The following is a 15,629-nucleotide window of genomic DNA, read 5'->3' on the forward strand; positions in this document are numbered from 1 at the left end:
TTTTTGTAAACTGCTCTGTAAGTTTGTCGCTACTCCCGCTTGGAGTATCGCGAAAGACTCCACAATCGTCATCTTAAGAGCTATTTAACAATCCTGTTTTGTGTTCGCGCAGTTTGTAACTGGTGATTTGTAGGCGCAAAGCCTGGATAAAAATTTAAACAAATATATTGTACTATGTTGTGAGAAGTGCGTTGTGTTTTAATTATGCAGTAGTTCGTTGTGTTTTAATTATGCAGTACTTTAACTGCATAATTAAAACACAACGCACTTCTCACAACATAGTTTAGAGTCACTGAACTTTCCAATTAGGCCACACACAAAAAAAGAAAATTACCCGATCGACCCTTAAATTAGGCTCGACCCTATATTTCTTTTGCAAAAATTGATAAGTAGATGCATTAATTAATCAATTAATTACATTAAAAAAAGTTCCATGGCCTTTATCAAACGCAATTTACAGCTTTAAAAGTAAAAACTAAATAATTAAAAATCCCGACCTACGTACCCTAATTTTTTCGTTACTCCAATCAAACAATTTCCTTTTTGTTAGCTTAAATTTAAGATAATGTATGTAATATGCTAGTATTCATTTTTGAAACATATCGAATCCCTTAAATGCATGAGCTAAAACGGGCTTGTACCACTGTAAAACTGTAGATCTGTCAGTCTTCATACCTTCACCATACACACCTACCCTAAAGCCACGATTTCTCCGTGTTACAACATTTTTGTCGAAGCTCGGAGGCAAAATACTTCAATGCCCCCCCCCCCGCCCTAACCAGGATTCGGGTTTTGCCGGCAAAGTGGCAAAAACTAAAAAAAAAAACCCTAAAATAGTATCTCAAATTTTAAAAAGTAACACAGAAAGCTCATTAACAGTAACAAACAACTTTTAATGAATCATTCAATATATTTTTGTCCTTAAAGTAAAAAAAAATGATTTGATATGCCACATTTCAGTTAAATGCAATGGTAGGCAATAAAACCCCATGCCTTAAATTTCCTAATATGTTACTTATAATTATAAAAAAAATGTGTCCTTTTACACACATGAAGTTATTTTTGCAACTCAATAAATTTGTTTTTCTACCTGCGGCAAAAACCTGTAAACCCTGACCCTAACCCTAAACAATAACACCCGTAACACTAACCCTAAAGCTAACCTATCCTAACCCTAATAGTAACCTAACCCTAAGTCCCTAACCGACCCAATCCATATCCCTAACATACCCATTACCATAATTCTAACTCTATTCCTAACCTACCTATACCCCTAATTAAGTAGACTACTCTGTAGTCCACTTGCCCATTGTGCATACTCTGGTTATTGCATTTAAGCTTAAAACTCTGATTTAATTAATTTGTGCACAATTGATAGATTTTCACGACTGATCTTTTCAGTCACCTTACCCCCTCCGGAATTTCGCGATTAATAAACTGGTAGATTCTAAAATCAGAATTGTTCGGTATTGAAGTGCCAATATAATTATGACATTATGATATGTTGCACCTAATAATATAAGCCTACGTATACTTTACTTTTACTGTCACTAATATAATTATAATAAACTTTTTCATAACAATTTTATACTAGTATTTTGATGTAATAAATATCAGTATAATTTCGAGTTCAACTGAATTCATCATGATTAATGACATGTTTTATTTATCAAAAATCGACTATTGCATAGTCTACTAATTAACGGAAACATCTCATTTCAAATAATTCAAGTTTATAAGAGTATAAGAGACTGTTATTGTATTGAGATAACTATTCTCCTTTGTCTCCCAAATTTTGATTATATTTAATAAGGCAATAGAACCAAATAAGTTCGATCGATCGGTGCTTGGTCGATCCTTATTATTGATGAAATACCAATTAATTAGCTATTGTTAATTGTTATATCATTTAATCTCTGTACGTAATGCACCGCCCAGTACATTTTTACCATTACTTCTAATAAGTTAGTTGATAGTTCATTAATGACAAACATCAAAGCAACATCGACAGTCGATCCAAAGATCGACCAAATTTGACTCTGGTGCCTTAAGGGGGTACTACACCCCTGGCCAATTTTGTGCCTATTTTTGCAATTTTCTCAAACATTATAGCACATTGGTGACAAGTAAGATATGTATATTATAGGGGCAAGGGCTACAACTACTGTACTGAAAATTCAGCAACTCAGAGCAAGTAGTTATTGATTTATTGATCAAATATTGGTTTTCCCTCATTTTTGACTGTAACTCCACAACTGTTGTCTGTGCTGAAATAAAAATTTCCAGTGCAGTAGTTGTAGTCCTTGCCCCTATAATATACATATCGTACTTGTCTCCAATGGGCTATAATTTTTGAGAAAAATGCAAAAATAGGCACACAATTGGCCAGGGGTGTAGTACCCCCTTAATGGGTCCAAGTGAAGCGCCCATATCAGATATTCTGTGCCATTCAAAACTGATGTGTAATATAGAGGGCGGCATGACGGTATGTATTTAAAGCGATAGTTTGTACAAACTACGCCTTATACACTGTTCTTTCTCCCGCTCCAACGCATTTAGAACAAGATACATACTTGGTGCATACGCACCAATATGAACCTCGCGCCAATCGATCCGTGTTCAACGTATAAGTGACGTATATTTTATTGCTTAAGCATTATAGCGACCCAAATTTTTTCTCTTTGATGTACGACCTGTTTTTTTTTATATTGTATTCCTTATTTTTTCTCATTCATGTGGCACCACCCGGGGGTCATACTAGACGCCATTGACCCACCATAAAATCCTTTGACCCACCATAAAATCCTTTGACCCACCATGACATACTTTGACCAACCATACTAGTCTTTGACTCACCATGACACCTCATAACCCACTATGACTCTCCTGGCAACCCCACCACATACTATACTGTAGTATCTCTAAGCAAGAAAATCCACACTCTTCTTTAACTAAAAGAGGCCAATATTGATACAAAGTTGGATGGTTTGAACTCAAATGAATTGTTTGAAAAAAGAAATTAGAAAAAAAAATCGTGAAGAAAATGTGTTAAAAAATAATCTAATAAAAATGTTTGGGACAAAGGCGGGGAAGAAACGCTCTAGGGATGTGGATCCCATGACCAAATTTCCCCCGAAATAGGATCTTTTAAAGTGTGCACAAGCAATACAAAGGAAGAATCTAAAAACATTAAAATGACTGAAAAAGACAGATCATTATTGCTATGATATTTACAGATTTTCAAGGGCTGATATCCCCTCCGAGCTTTCCGCTCTCCCGTGCACACTTAGAGAGATTGGGATGTTACAAACGTGGTGTGTGGCACGTACGTTGGCCCGTGCGTTTATACTACGTTGAAAACGGTGTTAAATATTACTAGTCTCGGTTCCAAACTGGATTGTGCTCATTCGTCACAAAGGAGAAAAAGGCGGCTGGAACAAAGACTAATAACTGAGGTTATCTGATCTGGTCGATAGAGGGCAATGTAATTGTAAATTTCAATAGAGCGTGCTTTTAATTCTGACTAAAAACCAAGGTTAACCTGGCTGCTTAAACCTAATTGTATTTTTGTGCTCCCCAAATATTATAGTTGCCCCAAAACATATATTTTGGTAGATCTACATCCATATATCATGACTTTACTTTCAAAATGAGACTTTTTCGTGCTGAAAATTAGGCGCGTTACATGAACTTCGACAAGTCGTAAAAACAGCGTATTTCCACGTAACACGTGCGTGCGTTTCCAAAATATGCAATCGCAATGTCATTTTATATACGGAGAGTATCGCACACATTACAATGGACAATCTCTGCGTGTGAACATCGCGTATAAATGAAGTCAATTTTTAACACACCTCTGCAGCTGCATCTCCAGATATGGTGCCGCCCAGATACACAAATCGTCGGCTGTATTCCATAGTGGCGTATAGTGATTTTTGGTCATTTTTTTGAAAATGGGCACATATGTTTTTAATGGTGTTCTCTTTCATTTTTTCTTAAGTCTCATCAGTCATAATTAGCTAATTAATTAGTAATTATTTAATTAAATGTGGCGTATAGTTACAAAGTGACATTTTTTGTTTTTTTTAGTGGCGTATCGACCATACGCCACTTTGTATACACATTTTATAATTAAGAAATGAAAAACTTTGTATGTCATAGTGGCGTACACCTCGCTACATGTCATAGTGACGTATCGTGACCTATACGCCACTATGGAATGAAGCCGACGAAAAGTAACGCCATAGGGATTACACGGCGATCGAGGTGACGTAAGGTTAACATTAGGTTAGGGTATTGCGTTTTGCGTGTTTTCCATATTTTCTTTGAAAAATATATAGAAATAAAATCTATTTAGTTAACTACCAAAATTTCACATCATTTACCAAATATGATGAATGTCTGATTTACACAACTCGATTATAAATTGGTATTTCTTCAAACTCGATTGTCTCGAAAAGTTGTTTATTCGCGATGCCTCACTATACGCCACTCTGGAATACAGCCGACGAAATGATTTTACTTGTTCCAGCTTATCTCCTCCAATTGTAATATCTAGTCTGTGGTTATATTTGGTAATGGCTTGAACTTGAGTTTTGGCAACATTTATTTTGAGTCTATAGTTGCTGCTTTCATTGTGTTTACCAGGGTGTGGAGTTCTTCTGGTGATTCTGCTATTAGAACTATATCATCAGCAAATTACAAACAAAAAGGATCATAATGTTAGTAAGACATTCCTTTTTATGTTCATTATCCTTGACTGTCTTTAACATATTTGGAAATGGACAAATTCTGTGCATTTTTAACGATGTATCTACGTTAATTTCGCACGTGCAAAGTCTTCAAAACTAGCTAAATACGCGACCTCGTTTCGATACAGGATAGTGGTTTTGAATAGATTGACGTGCGTCTGATCACGGCGTTTGAAAATCGCAATCTCTCAATGTCTGTGCACCATTTATATTGTAAATACACGTTTTATAAATATTAGGTTATATCAAGAATCTGAAAAAAGGTTTAAATTGTTTCATTCTTCTCAATAGGTTGTAAACGAAGCATCACGTTCTTCTGCAGCACCGAGATTAACATTATTAGATCTACATTTTCATGAAAAGCTTGGAAAGGGAGGTTTTGGCACTGTATTTAAGGTAACATTCAAAAGGCCGTTCTTTAATGTAAAGGTAGCAGCAGCAAAAAGAGTGGATGACGAGAATCTCAAAGAAGAAGGTGAGCTCATGAAAGAGCTCGATCATCCAAACATTGTCAAGTTCTACGGCGTTTTAGATGGACAAATGGGCACAAAGATCTTGTTACTTGAATACGCGCCAAATGGTACAGTACGCGACTATCTTACGCAGCATCAAGGATCTCAAACCTCCTTCAAATTGCTAAAGAAATGGGCACGAGAGTGCGCCTTGGGGCTACAATACCTACACCACAAACGGCTTCTGCATAGAGACGTGAAGGTCTCTAATGCCCTTCTCTTTGAAGACAATGTTTTAAAACTATCTGACTTTGGGCTAGCAAGAGAAATGATCGAATCGGAGACTACTTCAACCGCGAAAGGCACGTGGCGCTACATGGCACCTGAAATCCATAAAGATAATCGCTTCTCCTTCTGGACTGACATCTATGCGTATGGAATGCTGGTGCTGGAGATCGGGACAGGAAAGCCTCCGTTTGACGGAATGGATCCTCTTCAAGTGGTTTTTCGTGTAGGTGGAGAAAACCTGAAGCCGACTATTCCACCAGATTTTCCTGATGCACTGGGAGATCTCATATGGCGTTGTTTGAATGCAAACCCAAAATATCGCCCAAGTCTAGCAGAAGCACTGGACGTGATTGATGGTAAGAATTTGCTGTTGTTTGAACAAGTTCATTAGGATTGTTGATTTTAACTGTAAATTTTCTACAAAAAAACGAAGGTGTTCAACTCATCACATCTAACTGTTTCCTTCTTTGGGTAACATGAGGGCGTGATGTGTTGGTCAAAGATGTTGTTGAGTGCGTAGGGCCTCCCGTCCTTGTTTAGTGTGTCATGTCCTTTTCTGGGGATCCAAATGGCTTCTTTGAGCATGGTAGTCTTATCAGATTCACGATCAATGACTTTGGATTCCTCCCAATTGATTGAGTGATTTGTTGAGGCCACGTGATCAGTGATGGCAGATTTGTCAATGTCTGCGACAGAATATTTGCGATTTGCACGTGTAAATGGTCTGGATTCAAATTTCAAAAAGGTACGGCCAGTTTCACCAATATATAACTGGAGCAGTCACTGCAAGGGGATCTCGTAAATGGCCTCCGCTTTTTGTTGAGGAAGAAGTTTGTCCTTAGGGTGAATGAGCATACTGCGAATGGTGCGACGTGGCTTAATGGCAGTAGAGAACCCGTGTTTTTTGAAAACACGGGATACTCGCGCAGAAACGCCCTCTATGGTGGGTGCCTTTGGTTTTCTCACTGTCATCTTTTCGCTTTGAGGTAGGTTTTGTCTTGGGAGTGGATCTGTCTTGTTGGACTTTCTTAATTGACCAATCTGGATAGCCGCAAGTGGTTAATGCTTCGCGAATTTTATTTTCCTCTGTCTGTTTGTCCGTTTCCTCTGTTACCAACTCGTCACTCCTGTCTAATAGCGTTCTAACAACTCCCAGCTTTTGATGTAAGGGGTGGTGGGAGGAGAACTGAAGATATTGGTCAGTGAGCGTTTTCTTACGGTAGATGCAGAGTTTCAATGATCTATCTGGTTTTCTGGTGATTAGGGTGTCGAAGGAGGGAATCGAACCTTCTTGTTCTTGCTCGTATGTGAACTTGACGCTGCTGGATTGTCAATGTGTGTTTTTTTAGGCTGTCTACTTCTCTTGCGTACTATTTTCAACACGTCATCTATGTATATTTTCCAGAGACGCGGGCAACAGGCTACAGTGGCCGTGGAAATGGCTTTCTGTTCTAGCCACTCCATGAATATATTACAATATTCCAATAGCCATGCCGAACCGTTGGCGGTAAATATCACCCGAGTAGCAAAAGTAGGCGACAGTGGCAACACAAAATTTTGTAAGTTCGATGATGTTATTAATAGTAAGAAGAGTCTTTCAGGCCACAACCTGGCCAAGGCCCTAGCTGTTATTTTGAGCCCCATTGTTAGCCCATCTGCGCACCACGTTCCGAATTCCAAAAGTCTTGCGGAAGACCTAAAAGACATAGTCCTTACAGAAGATGAGATATTTAATTCGCACGATGTGGTGGCGGTCTTTACCAGTAACCATATCAATCTTACTCTTCATGTGCTCCATGAAAGACTTAGTGAGGATAAGGATCTCAAAAACAGAACTCTTCTTACTATTAATGACTGAATCGAACTTTTACTTTTTTGTCTTGCCACTGTCGCCTACTTTAGCTACTTGGATGATATTTACCGCCAACAAAAAGCGGAGCCATTAACGAGATCCCCTGCGGCGCGGTGACTGCCCCAGTTCCAATATTGGTGAAACTGACCGTCCCTTTGGTACCCGAAAGAGAAAGAGCACCAAAAAGAGAAATTTGAATCACGTGCAAATCGCAAATCTTCTGTCGCAGACATTAACAAATCTGCCATCATTGTTCATATTGTCTCAACAAATCATTCAATCAATCCAAAGGCATTGATCGTGAAGCTGATAAGACTACCAGGTGGCCCAAAGAAGCCATTGGGATCCGCAGAAAAGGATATGGCACTGTAAACAAGGACGAGAGGGCATACACACTCAACAACATCTTGGACCACTCATCACGCCCTCTACGGTGCCTCATCATGCTCATGTTACCCAAAAAGAAAACATTCAGATGTGATGAGTTGCCAGTCTGATGAAGTCACTAGTTTAGTGGTGAAACGTTAATGTTTTGTTAATGTTCTGCTCCTTCCGATTCTTTCGTCAAACCCCTTTTTACTCTCAGACGCATCGACCTAATTTGGGCATAGGATTCCACATATACAAATCAAAATATAACAAAAGGAAACCTTATTTGATCATTTCAAGGTAGCTGTGCACTCACAGACTAAACATGCTAAAAATGAAATTATGTGAAAATGTGCTTGGTGATGTAGAAAGTTATTCTAAGCAGCACATGCAGGTCTTTTTCATGATCACCATGATATTAAAAGCACGATTTGATCACGTTTTTATTCGAGAAAAAGAGCAAAAAAGTTTGAACATGACACTCGATTTTCTTCTGTTTTAATTCACATTGAACACATTTAATATCATAGAAAATATAAGACTTAATTTTGTGATTGCCGGACACTTCCTTTAAATATCTTAAAAACTAAAAATGCTCCAATTGGTGGTGGCGAGAAAAAATATTTATTTGTGTTTGCAAAAAAACTGTTATCCCGTCTAGTTTTTGATATCAAATTTTATAAAAAAAAAAACAAGTGCGGTTTTGCATTGGCGTCATTGTTGCTTATCGGGGTTTTCGATTTTAAACTTTCTAAAAGATCTTTCATGTACAAGCATTGAATAACTTGAGTCTGCTGTGCTTAATTGGGTCTAAACATTGATTAAATTGGCTCTAAAAGGGTTATTTGAGCAATACCGGTTTAGTTTTAATGAACCATTTTAGGTTCGTTAAAGAACATCTTTGAATTGATTAACGTAGACCCTCTGAGAAAATAATTGTTTATGGTCCAAGTTTCCACTAACCCTCATTAGGAAGTTCTTAAATTTTAATCCATTCTTATATAGGCTCTGTTATATAGGTTCTTCAAAGAACAAAATAGTTGCTTAGAGTTTACAAGACCTGTTTGGTTTACTTTTATAGAACCATATTTGGAATGGTTCCGTTACTTCCCTGTGTAGGTTATACAGTGTTCTATGTTGAGGTTTGTTTCTTAGAGTGTACCTGTTACATGAATGCTTCCGCTTTCTAATCGGACTGCACTTGAACGTGTATTTGTCCTCAAAACACGTTTGATTGGCGTATAAATATAAAAATAGAGTAGGTAGGTAAGGATTTATTTTCTTCTTCTTTTTACTTTTAAAGCTGTTAATTCCTTTTGATACAGGCCTTGAATTTTTTTTTTCAATTGAAAAAATATCAGGTCAGGCCAACTTCGGATCGGTCTGATTACGCAAATCAACCTATTTTTAGGCCTACTACCTACCACGTGCGCTATAATTATAGTTATCTAGTTATGCAATTTTCATTTAACTATTAAAATTTAAAATAAAAACTTTTTTCGTGAGTGTATATGAAGAAGTAGAAGTAATTTTGAAGTTATCAAACTTGTTCTTTGTTAGTTGTATGATTATTTTATTATATTTGAATTGCAGTTTTAGTTGTAATTGAAGGGACCTATATGAAAAACAGGTAAACAATTATATCTTAATGTATTTTATTGTTCTTCTTCAACTACTGAAGTACTGGCAGAATCTGTCAGGCATATATGCGTCAATCTTCCCCCGCCCACCTTTCGGTAATATGGCCCATTTTTTTGTTCTTTCCAGCCGCTTTTTGAAAATTCAGGCCGATTGCCCCCCTTTGCATGGATTGGCGCAAATACTGTGAGGTCTTCATTATTCAATATAGGTGTGTCTTCGATAAGTTACTTCACTATACGCTTTACCCATCAATAGTTCAAATATCAACAGCAGTCTAATTGGTCGAAATCTGTCAAATGTTGATATAAAATTCGATCGACTGAGCCCATATTTTTTGCTCGAGCTTTGAGTTTTAAAATATTGAGTCCAATATCTTAATAATCATAGCGAGACCAATGAATATTTGGCGTAAAGTATTCAATTTTTATCATTATCATGTTTTGGATCTAATATTTTCACATACTTGCATTCATGAAAACCTAATAATGGTTGATATTTACAGAAAATTGCGTGATGTTAACAAATTATTGTCCATTAATTGAAGCTTTTGATATTTGAACCAACTTTGGGTAATATTTGCACAACCTTTTTGCAGTGTTTCGAACAAAAATATTAATTTCATTCGTTGATTCTATTACATAGATCCCCATTATTTTAATACAATATAGGCTTAGCTGATGAACCAGTGGCATTCCAAAAGCAAGCGAGCGAGACTGCATCTGCGTCAACAAGTTCATACAGCAGCAATAATTGGCGTCTCATCAGGGAATTTGGCAAGGAAGGTGAAGCAGAGGGAGAGTTTCTGAAAAGTAACGGAATCGCGGTATGCAACAATTCGGATGTGGTAGTTACCGACTTTCCTAATTGGAAAGAAGACAAGCATCCACCACGACGCGCATATGTATTCAGCCATGGCGGTAAGTTCAAGTGCACGCTCCATCCACCAGATGACAAACCTGAGGCACGGATGATATCTCCTTCTAACGTAGCTATTACATCACGAAGTGAAATCGCAATAACTGATTCAATGTCTCAATACGTGAAACTTTTCAATGAGAAAGGTACATATCTGCGTATGTTCTCGGTACTATCAGATGAGAATCAAACCACTATGGTACAGCCATGGTGCATATCAGTTGCTTCCAATGGTGATATATTGGTGGGTTGTGGGATCAGGAAGGTGATCACCATACATGATGCAGATGATGGAAGATTGATCAACACTGTCAATCTCAACATCAAGCCACTTTACATGGCAACCAATAACAAGCAGCAGATCTTTGTGTGTGATTGGGAGGTCAAGAAAGTGCACGCAGTAAACTATGCAGGTGATGTCATCTTCTCATTGGAAAGTTTCACTGTTGATGGGGAACCAGGTATGCCAGAAGGACTTACATGTGATGAGGAAAATCACGTATACATCGCTGTGAGGGAATTTTATCCAGCAAACAATAACGGCTATATTGATACTGGTCACATTCATCAGTATTCATCATGGGGTCGGTTCATGAGGTGTATCATTACAAATATGTACGCTCCTCATGGTATCACCTGGCACAATGATACGATCTATGTAGCCAATGAGCATCGTGTATCATTGTATAGCCAAGGGTAAAAACTTGGAAATATTGATGCACTTTACATCTAAAGTTGGATGAGCAAAATTAAGCGAGAAAGTACAGTTTAAATAAATTTGAGTATTAAAGGATGACTCCGGCAATCACAACATTGTGCCTTATATGATAGAAAATTAATTATCAAGCACGAATCACGTGGTTTTATTTGAAACAAACTCATAGTGACCATAAAAACGAATAAAAACATCCGTCTCTCAACACGCGATATTCAAAATTCCCGGGCACAGAAATTGTCCAGTGCAATGACGTCCCAGTAATACAATGGAGGTTGACGACAATTGAACACAAATAACCATTACGTCATTGCACTTAGACAAATTAGGCGCGGGAATTTTGAATATCGCGTGTTGAGAGCCGACTGTTTTTATTCGTTTTTATGTTCAATACGAGTTTGTTTTAAATAAAACCATGTGATTCGTGCTTGATAATTATTTCTCTAACATATAAGGCACAATGTTATGATTGCCGGAGACCCCCTTTAAAAATTTGAGTATTTAGACGGCTGTTATTTTCTACGGGAGGGGGGTCAAGAATATACTAGAGTCATATCTTTTAATAAAATGAAACATTTCTTGAACTTTTGGCAAACATTTTTTTTTTGGTTGGGTCTATGTGAGGAAGCAAAAAAGGTGGAGGGGTAAAAATATTCACCTTATTGTTTGGGGTTCGTAAAATCATTTCAACTCGCGATAGGGAAGGGTTATACAATTGACAATGGTCTTTAACAATTCATGAACCCCTTCCGGACAAAATGGCAGCCCTTGCCAACAATTATTTTAGAGGTATTTCATGCGGTTTTGCTTTATAGTTGTTTTTTAGTCTTTTTATTCATTAAAATTATCCATTCAGTGACATTCTTTGTCCATCTATTGTTTGTTGATCTTGAAAGATGTTGAGCCCAATGCCACTCTCCTTCACTTTTAAGCAATTTATAAACAAGTTCCAATGTTTTAATACTTTCGCTGAGATCACTGGATGGGACTTTAGTGTTGCTCTGCTGCTTTTGCAATGCAGACTCTATAGCTTTCGGGACTATTTTTGGACCAATAATTTATGTTCGACATAACCTCAATTTAAAAATGACTTCTTTCATGGAAAAACGCATTCTTTTCTCCAAAAAGACGATTTATTTTAGGAAAAATACATTGTTTTTATATTCATTTTCCAAATTTTAGGTTTCTTTTTCAGTTTGAGAATTCCTTGTTTCGTGTTAGCGGGCCACGTTATAAATGAATTTCAAGAGAACATTTCATCTCATTTTTTAAATGTTTATCTCTTTCATTTTATTAAATCACCTCCATATTTACATCAGATGCTGAGAAACATATTTAAAGTAATATGGAAAAATAGATAGAAAATCAAATGATATATTATTTTTTGATATAGCTGTACAAATTAGATGAATTATACTTAATAATAAATTTGCCAAAAGTAAGAAATAGTGAAATTGAATTATCCTCGATTATACAATTATTAAAGTTGACAGCTATTTAAAAAGGATAAAATCCACTTTTTTCTAGAATTTTGATTCGATTAATTCCATGATGTACACCGCAACCAAAAAATCTTGTTCATTGTACCGATGTGTAAATTAATTATCTTTCAAATGGCCTATATAAAAAATAGGACAGGACCAGGAACAGGACCACATAGCATTTTATATTCATTGAACTTTGCATTGAGCGCAATTGAATATAGCCACTATGAAGACAAATCAGTCAATAAAATGGGACTGATTTCTCTCCGTGGGTGAAATAAAGACATGATGGAAGTATAAGAGCATAAGAGCACCAGTTGGTGGTATTGAGATATGGTTGAACATGGGGCCTCCGGTTGCAATTGAAAATGTTATATTGACCGTCTATGCAGAAAGGACATGAAGGATGGGAGGAAGGGTAGATATATGTACATTGATTATGGGTTATATCTTACACACACAGAAATGTTTACTTAACGTTTTGTACGGATAGAACTTCATAATAATTAAGTTGAATATCTACCAACATAATGTATATACACAATTTTGTAATTAATAATTTGGTAAATATAACATAGTAAAATTTACTTAATTATTATGAGATTCTACATGTACATAACGTTATGTAAACATATCTCTGTGTGTATGCTTTCCTTACTGTTTTTTGACAATGTGGTAATATGTACATAAGTATATAACCATTTATATATAACTATTCCGTTTCTAACCTCATTAATGTATTGATTTTTGTATTCGGTTACATCACATCTAACCAATCAAAAGCAAAAAATCGCCGCGATCAGAAACGAATCAGCCTAGACGATTTTTTAAATAATTCCTCTGTTGTATCAACAACCAATTGTTACCTTCAGTATTAACTTTTTAGCAGTAAACTATTTCCTTGCCATTTACTTTCAGGATAAACAATACCACTATTCCGATCCTTTTTGGGTACAATACCTATCTGATATTGTCTGCAATTATTCCAGTTCGATAATTTTCAGTTTGAACATGTCTTCGGCCAAATGCATAATTTGAAAGGTGGACAATTGTCAATTTGAATTAGATTTTTATCTCAATGCAACATGTTTAGGGGTGGACAATTGTCTACCCTCAGCTGTAGACAATTTTAAATTTGAACCGATTTTCATCTCAATGCAACATGTTTAGGGGTGGACAATTGTCTACCCTCAGCTGTAGACAATTTTAAATTTGAACCGATTTTCATCTCAATGCAACATGTTTAGGGGTGGACAATTGTCTACCCTCAGCTGTAGACAATTTTAAATTTGAACCGATTTTCATCTCAATGCAACATGTTTAGGGGTGGACAATTGTCTACCCTCAGCTGTAGACAATTTTAAATTTGAACCGATTTTCGTCTCAATGCATCATTTTTACGGGTGGACAATTGTCTACCCTTAGATGTAAAATGATGCATTGAGATGAAAACCAGTTTAAATTTAAAGGGGTGGACAATTGTCTACCCTCAGCTGAAGACATTATATATTTAAACTGGTTTTCATCTGAATGCATAATTTTAAGGGTGGACAATTGTCTACCCTCAGCTGTAGACAATTAAACAAATGTGGTCATAATAGATATGTGTCTCTCATTCAAAACAATAGCCTTTATTGTGCTTTACTTATTTTATTTTTCAAATTGACACTCCAAAATTGAATAGAGGAATCAAGAGAACAGCTTTTAGTTTTTCAAATTGATATTAATTCATCTGAACAATTAATACAAAGTATGATAGTAACAACAGTGGTTAATATTAAAGGATATATTTGAATTTATATACTTCATTAATATATTCTTGTTCATTGATTGGTTAAAAGTGGATCACATGACCAAAAATAGTTCTACCATCAGTACTCCTATCCGTAAATAGTAGTTCCTCTAAGCCGTAAATAGTATTTTCAATGTCCCGGATGAGCCGCAAATAGTACCTCCAAGCCGTAAATATTACGTTTGACCATGCCTTCCGCGTGCGCGCATTCGATGCGACGGAACAGTTCACGCACGCGAAACTGCCATAGCGTCTTTTCGCGCTGCTGTAATTGGTTAGCCCGATTTTAGGCTATTCGATTTTTTGAAGGGTAGGTTGTGCTTAAATTGGTCGTGCTGTTCACTCAGGATAGAAGCGGGAGAGTCAAAACGTCAAATAATTTTCTTTTAACAAATCAATGAACAAAGAACATATTAATGAAGTATATAAAACAAATATATACTGCCTTTATTCGAAGTTCTGGTCAAAACTATGGTCCCTCGTTGAGATCAATTAATACTATTAGGAAAATAGTACTATTGATCTCACCTCGGGCCCATAGTTTTAACCAGAACCTCTCATGGCAGTATATATTTGTATAATAAATCCTACTATAAATATACTAATATAAACCCTACTTGAATATAAATCCTAAAGCCTTAAGTTAAAGCCAAGAATTTTCTGCTAAATACAAATGCTAAATTCCGCTTTTCTCCGCTTTGTAATTTAGCACATTTCTGACATAATAAAATTTCACAAGAATCTTACCTTTACTGTATATAGTCGCCCTTCAAACTGATTTGAAGGACAGGCGTTGTACGGTAAATCTATAACGAATTTTACTTTTATTTTACTTTATTTTGATGAATTTTGAAGACCCATTTCATTTAGTATTTTATTTATTTATTTTCAAATGTATTTTTTTTTTTTTCTAGGTCATTTTGCTTATTTTTTATTTTTTTCTCAGAAATGCGTTTTCCGCTTTACCTCTGAATTCCGCGATTTTCGCGGAATTTCTGCAACACGGAAAATTCTTGGCTTTACCTTGAGTCATAATAAAATGTAATTCTTACCTTTCAAAGTAAAAAGAAATGTGTTATACTGCCCTCATTGTCACATAAATATACACTGATAGTATCTAGTTTTTCCTGCCAACAATTAAATGGTTATCCTCTTCTTGATATTATCAACACTTCAGTTAAAGCTAAACAAGAAGGCTGGTCTTTACAAGTATTAAAATGTTATCCCAAAATTGTATGTCCCAGGCATAAATTTCTTATGATATTGTTAATAAAAATTGCTGATATAAATAAAACCAGTGGCCCCAATGAATTTAGCATAGGTCCCACTCATCTCAGCAAAATTTTCACCATTGCTATCACAGAAAGTGC

This window comes from Amphiura filiformis, chromosome 14 (genome assembly GCF_039555335.1).
Source record: "Amphiura filiformis chromosome 14, Afil_fr2py, whole genome shotgun sequence".
In the NCBI taxonomy this organism is placed as follows: domain Eukaryota; kingdom Metazoa; phylum Echinodermata; class Ophiuroidea; order Amphilepidida; family Amphiuridae; genus Amphiura; species Amphiura filiformis.